General features: G+C 38.8%; 1 long non-coding RNA gene across 1 annotated transcript; it reads left to right on the top strand.

The window, feature by feature from the left end:
* The first annotated feature begins 1,558 nt into the window (after positions 1 to 1,558).
* LOC121875781 lies at positions 1,559 to 7,118 on the top strand. Its single transcript, XR_006090667.1, has 2 exons — positions 1,559 to 1,871; positions 6,539 to 7,118. It is a non-coding gene; the product is annotated as an uncharacterized LOC121875781 (long non-coding RNA).
* The last annotated feature ends 519 nt before the right edge of the window (positions 7,119 to 7,637 follow it).

Genomic DNA, 7,637 nt, shown 5'->3' with positions numbered 1-7,637 from the left:
GGGTGAAGAACTCGGTAATGTTTTGATGACTGGGCGACCTTGTACAACTATACTGTAATAAGTTGTTCTACTGTACTCTACTACTATACTGTACTGTACTACTATGCTGTACTAAATTGTTCTACTATACTTGTACTGTACTACTATACTGTACTATACTACTATACTGTACTGTACTGTTATCCTGTACTGTACTACTATACTGTACTAAATTGTTCTACTATACTGTACTGTACTGTTATACTGTACTGTACTACTATACCGTACTAAATTGTTCTACTGTACTGTTCTACTATACTATACTCTATGACTATACTGTACTAAATTGTTCTACTGTACTACTGTACTGGACTGTTCTACTATACTGTACTGTTATACTGTACTGTACTATTATACTGTTCTGTACTACTGTACTGTACTAAATTGTTCTACTGTACTGTACAGTGGTCCCTCGGTTAACGAGCACAATCCGTTCTAGAAGGTTGCTCGTTAACCGAAAAACTCGTTAACGGAAACCATTGTTTCAATGGGTTTTTGGGTAATTGGTTCAAGCTCACCAAAAATTGCCTAAATTCAACAAAAAAGGTAGAAAAGTACACTTACTTTGAGGTGTGTATGTAGAAGGCTCCTGGATGATGATGATGGGAATTAGAATGGGGGTGGAGGAGAAGGGAGAAGAGAAGGCATTGGGGTGGAAGAGAAGTCACCCCATGGCGCCATTTCACCCATAAAATTTTAGTTCTCTTGGTGCAATTCAAGATTATTTTCTTTAAATCAACACTGCACTGCATTATATATTGTCAATATGTAAAATAAATTTCAAAATGACCAATAATTTGCTTGCAAACACAGAAAAAAGCTTTTAGTTGAAGAGAGTCTCAAGCAAGATGTTACCTCCACTGAAAAGACATAAAGACTGACGCCTGTATGGTGTGTTGAGAGGCTGGATGGCGCGCATAAAACTAGTTTCATTACCTTCAATTATGTTCAATAATTGTTAAAATGAGTAAAAAAATTAATATTGAACTTTTAAAATTATTGAATAGTATAAACTTCTTGATATTTGCTAAAATGGTAAGGAATTTAAGCCCTAGTACCGATTACTGTATTGGCGGACTAATACTACAGCTGGTGGACCGCCAAATGCAAGTGAAATCATGTTCAGGTCGGCTCGTAAGAAACTCGTTAATCGAGGGATTGCTCGTTAACCGAAGTTATGAATCTTATGGAATGTAAGTCGTTAACCGAAATCTCGTTAACCGAGGCTCTCGTTAACCGAGGGACCACTGTACTACTATACTGTACTAAATTGTTCTACTGTACTGTATTACTATACTGTACTAAATTGTTCTACTGTACTGTATTACTATACTGTACTGTCCTACTATATTGTACTAAATTGTTCTACTGTATTGTACTTGTGTTATGTGGTGTTGTGTTGTGTTATGTTGTGCTGTTACGTTGTGCTGTGTTGTGCTGTGTTGTGTTATGTTATGTTGTGCTGTGCTGTGCTGTGCTGTGCTGTATTGTATTGTATTGTATTGTATTGTATTGTGCTGTACTGTACTGTACTGTACTATACTGTACTGTACTGTGCTGTCCTACTCTGTACTATTCTCTTCTGTGGAGTTTTTTTTCTTTCTTGTTTAAGATGTCATAGAATGTTAATGTACAATGCAACAAATCACTTGTAATATTTTCAATTATTTATAGCAATCATCCCCCTGTGTGCAGGAGAGCCTTGAGGACGTACAGGTCACCTTCTCTGAGGATGGGACACACAGACCTCAGGTTCCCAGACACACAGAGATTCCACTCTATCCACCAGGTCGAATACTCTACTGCTTCCCAAAGTTGCCTGAAGATGAGAGGTAAGTTCTCCCATAAGTCATTGTTGTCAGTTAATGTGTGTCTTCAATCACATTTCAAACATTTTATATCTCAGTTGTAAAGAACTTGAATTAATACACTACTGTACTGTATTGTCTCTACTGTACGCTACTTGGGGAGCAGCCAGTTGGGTATAGGGAGTTTTCCGTATAAAGCTAATCCCAAAAATCTCGTCCAATATACATGATAAAGTTTGGTATTTTTAATCCGGATAAATTGTCACAAAACCAGATTTTTTTATATAAAATATAGTTTAGTAACAAAAGACTTTAATAAACACGAAATATCCTAAAGTAATACATAAGTACAGTGGTCCCTCGGTTAACGAACGGTTTGATTAACGAAATTTCTGTTAACGAATTGGCTCCCATAAGGATCTTCAATTCGGTTAAAGAACAAAACTTCGATTAACGAAATCCTTAAGACAAACACGTTTTGTTGTGAGCATCAGCTGATGGGCTAGTCCGCCAATACAGTAATCTGTTCTATGTTTACATTCGTTCCAGTGGAGTAAATATCAAGAAAATTGGTCTCTTGAATATTTTTGCATTTTCTATATTAAAATTATTGGTCATTCTAAAATTTAGCCATTCAAGCTGTGTACATAAAGTTTTTCAACTAATAATTTTGGCAATACATATATATGTAACTTTATTCATTTATTGAAACTCATTTACATGCACACACTGTCCTAAGGGCAAAGCTGAACTGTACATGTAATCAGAATAATGTACAAAATGATTACTAAAATTTTGTCTAGTGCAAACTATGGCATGTTTATATTCAACTTAATCACTATCTTATAAGAATTCTAGCAATGTAAACTATATTCTACCCAGTCACGTCTATGACATTGTATAAGCAAAAAACAAAAACTCAATCTAAAGGACATAAATAAACAAATAAATACTTCACTAGACCTTCTACTGTGTGAGACGCCCGCCTCTCACATTTATGTTTCCGTATACAGTGGTCCCTCGGTTAACAAACGCTTCGGTTAACGAAATTTCGGTTAACGAATTACCTTCCATAAGAATATGGAATTCGGTTAACGAATTCCTTATGACTTCCTCTCAACATGTTTTCGCTTGCTCACCAGCTGGAATATTAGTCCGCCAATACAGTAATCGGTTCTAAGGCTTAAATTAATTCCCATTTGAGTAAATACAGTAAAACCTCGATTAACCGACTTTTGGATTAACCGTCGATCCCAGACCCCTAAAATAAATATATAAACTTGATTTTCCGTATCCCAGTGCATATAGTGCTTAGATTAAAATTTTTTTTGTTTACTCAGTGCATATAGTACATGAAATAAACAAATCTTATACAGGTTGACAATTCTTTATCCAGAATTACGAAAACCGAAAAGCTCTGAAAACTTAAAGTTTTTTGTGGTGCATCACCCGTGTGATATCGAACATGACTTGGACCTGATGCTACCGGGCGCTTGACTCATGCAGGACAGCTGGTGTGAGTGAGGCGTCACTCACAATAATATGCATTTTATGGAAAAAAATATATTGCACGTACCGTATATATTTTTTTGTGTACTGTACTTACACAGATTTCATATTGGCCGCATTTTTGTTTTAATTGGGCGCCATGAGTACCTATCAAGCTGGCAACACTGATCAGGCCTTAGTCTTCGTCGAGATACTGCCGAGTAAGCATCTCCTTCTGACTGCGTATTTGTGCTTCCACGTATTTGCTAAAGTGACAATGCCCCCAACTAAAGGCAAAAGGAAGCGTGTTGTGCTTAGTATTAATGATAAGTTGAAAATACTAAACCAATTGAAGGAAGCAAGATCAATAGCAAGCCTCGCGGCTGAGTATAATGTAGGTGTTACAACAGTGAAAGACCTGAGGCATAATCAGGATAAGATAAAGGGTTTTCTCTTAAGTTTGACATTAGTGAAAAGGGAAAGGAAGCCACCTCAATCAGAAAAACATTGAAATTGCCGAAAGGTAGTGAATTAGAAGAATCGGTTTACAGGTGGTTTTCACAACAAAGATCAACTGGTGTTCCCGGTCATGGTTGAGACATCCAGCATGCTGCTGAACGTCTTGCCCAGCATCTTGGTGTGGCAGATTTCAAGGTTAGTTCTGGTTGACTTTGGCGGTTTCGTAAGCGCCATGGCATCAGTAATAATCCTGTGCGTGGTGAGAGTCTCAGTGCAGATCTTGAGGCTATAGAGCCTTTTCGTGAGAAATTGAACGAACTCATTCAGTCTGTCAAACTTGAAAAATTTCAGCTTTACAATGCAGACGAAACCGGGTTATTTTGGAAGGCAGTCCCAAAGAAGACACAAGCAGAAAAGAAATCTTCTAGCCAACCTGGTCGGAAACTGAATAAACAGAGAGTGTCTGCGTTATTTTGCGCCAACACTGATGGATCACATCGGTTGAAACCTGCGATGGTGGGGAAGTCGAGGCAGCCTAGAGTGTTAAAGGATGTAATGCATAAATCACCAGTGTATTATTATAATAACCCTTCTGTTGGTTCACCTGCGACATTTGCTTGGACTGGTTTCTGAAAACTGAAGTTGAAATAAGAAAATTTCAAATAGAAGAAAAGGAAGTGAAGCCAGAGGATGTGAAAGCCGTTATTTTGTTGGATAACGCTCCTGCGCATCCAGGTATTGAGAGCTTGACCAGCAGCAACGGCAAAATTAAGTGTATGTTTATGTCTCCCAATACAACATCTCATATCCAGCCGATGGATCAAGGCATAATAGCTGCTATTAAGAGGATTTACAAAAGCTACTTCATGAATGAAGTTATCGTGGTGCTAGAAGATGATGACGGGGAGGAGGATTGGGGAGGTGAGCGTACACTTGAAAACATACGCTCATATAGCATGAAGTCGTGTGTGTTTAATCTAGATGCACTTTTTTTTTTCCTAAAATGTGTCTGAACTCGCCCTCTGTCTTACTGTACTACATGGTAAAGGCTGCCCCAAGAGAGCTGAGGACACTGAATAAAACCTAGATGGTATTATTTAAGGACAGAAGGAAGCGTGGACCGACCATGTAAACAATGAAATTTCTGGCCACATCCCACACAATACTGTGAGGTCAGTAAATGAGGCAGTTGTTGAGAATGGAAGGAAGCCACAACCACTCCTGAGCTCAGATTCACTACAGATGACTATTTCCGACTTGAGAATAATGTACAGTACACTAAAAGTGACACTTTACTTGACTAGTAAGCGGAGTTTGAAGCTCTACTGAAGGTACACTAACCCGATATAGTAGGTGTTGTAGAACTGTTGTATAAGAACAGGAGAACTGAGCCGGAGGAATGTGAGTTTAATTTAGATGGATATGACTCATTTATGAAGCTTTCTCAGGCCTCTTGCAAGAGGGGTTTGGTTATCTATGTTAGGCAAGACCTTAGAGCCAGCCAGCAGGTGAGGCTGGCTGGTGTTAAATTAAACTGAAGGGAAGAGGTTTACTGTACTGTACTGTATTTATATATCCCCAAATTACAGTTTATTAAACCCAAGAAATATAAGAACGTTTATAGACAGCACAACAACATCGACTGGAGGAATAAAACTAAACCAAATGACTAATATTTCTGCAATTCTTTTTGTAAAAACTTTGAGACAATTTCCTATTCCAACATTGTAACACTCCTGGGTTTAGTGAGGTGCTCTCCTGTGAGACACTCAGGGTCTGACCTGTTATTCACTTCATGTACTTGACTGAACCACATGAGAGATAATTATATGTAATGAGTTCTATCAAGCTTGCTATTTGAGATAAGAAGGTGGAATTTGTTGCATTAACATTGTAAATAAATTATCTACGAAAAGTTTTATGAGGGTAATCACGATAAAATAATTATTTCTATATGTAAGCACAAGTAGGTGGCATCAGAAGGCACCACACTATCACCACGTGGTACAATCTCCTTGCACTTTTTTACATTTTCCCACCCCTCCACCCTTGCCAGCAACATGGGGCATGGTTCAAACACAAAAGGGAGACTGGTGTGGTAACCTTGGAGTATAGTCTACATAGTTGTCAGATCGTGCCCACATTGCTAAATATGTGTCTTGCATGTCTAGTGTTCATACAAAAACATAAAATGATTAAAATTTTTGACTTCATACACAAATTTGCCGATGGAAACCCTCCAACAATTCTGCCTAAGAAAATGACAAGAGTGTTAAACATAAAACTCACTATACAGTACTGTAGAGGGGAGCAAACCACCGGATCTATCATAACCAACGAGGAAGACCCGGCGGCCAAGTTAGAACATTGACACTAACCGTCACTCGATGATGTTCTTCAGATTTAATTGGTAGTTGGTACATGACAACAGCAGGACAAGGTTGGTGACTACAACTGGATGAGGGACGAAGCAAGGAGCATTGTGGAGTTGGAAACAGAAATATAAATTGAGGAACTGGCTTATGTGTAGGTAGTAAATACAGGAAGGTTAGGAAAAGGTCATCTTGTTAATTGTTGCTCAGCAGAAAGTTTACAAAAGTTTCCCGTGGAAAACTTTGTTGCATGAGGAAAAAAGTTATTTCTGCTCCTTAGCCCTCCATAATTTGTGTTCATTAACAAACTATGGTTCCTTCTTGATCATTGTACAAAATTTATCCTAGACTTATGATTATCATCTCCACCAGGCTTGATGGCAGCACTGGAGAGTGGGAGTTCACTTGGGGTGAGATGAAGGGGTTCTCTCAGATCCTAATATCTCCCTTCATGCTGCGTCATCACCTCCCTCAGATCGTCTTGGCCGCCCTCGAGGACGCTGCCGTGCAAGCTTCTGATCCGAGCTAATACGTGGAGATATGAACATAGATAGTATTATTAATTTACTTTTATTCAGGAAATAACTGTAAAGGCATATACAGGTATATGCTATGTATTACTGCACACTTGTTCCTCATATATTGTCCTTTATAACTATAATTTTCTGACTCATGTCTTTATCCGGGCAGCTTCTCATAATACAGGCTGTCAATTCGGGCAGTCATCGTCCTCAGAGAACCTACAATTATTCAGACTGGGTGGGTAGTTGTCCTCTATAAATACTGAAGTCTTGTTAGTAGCACTGCCTCACCAAGCAGCACAGTCCATGCCAAAAACTATGGCCCTTCCATTTTCTTCAAGCTAGTCTGCTATCTTTGAGTCAGTTCCTAGCCAAACTCCATTGAAAGTGTATTGTATCTCAGACTAACTCTCCCCTAGTCTGCTGTCTTTGAGTCAGTTCCTAGCCAAACTCCATTGAAAGTGTATTGTATCTCAGACTAACTCTCCCCTAGTCTGCTGTCTTTGAGTCAGTTCCCAGCCAAACTCCATTGAAAGTGTACTGTATCTCAGACTATCTCTCCCGTAGTCTGCTTAGTTTCAACAAAAAGTTAAATGTGCAGCCATTGTTGTGACACACCCAAGATTACTGGCAACAAGCACAGCAGACCTCAGTATTAATTAACATTTAAGTTAGAATGTTGTTGCCAATCTTATCGAGTCCAGGCGTTTTTATACTGTGTGCTGGATGGATGCCCTAACAGCCCTGTGCCTTGTGATGGATAACGTCACCAGCACAGCACAGCACAGTACCTTAGTCTCACACATATTGGTGATTTTTTGCAGTATACAACTTGATCCTTGGCTCAGTGAAGATCATTGCTATTGGACACAGGAACACCCTATCCTGGCAACTGAGCTTGTTGAGAAGTGGCTCAGCATGATAAATATCCTAATCCTTGTTGATGGCTG

This window comes from Homarus americanus, unplaced genomic scaffold (genome assembly GCF_018991925.1).
Source record: "Homarus americanus isolate GMGI-L3 unplaced genomic scaffold, GMGI_Hamer_2.0 scaffold22250, whole genome shotgun sequence".
Lineage (NCBI taxonomy): Eukaryota > Metazoa > Arthropoda > Malacostraca > Decapoda > Nephropidae > Homarus > Homarus americanus.
The sequence above is the reverse complement of the archived record's forward strand: the minus strand, read 5'-3'. Positions and strand labels throughout refer to the sequence as shown.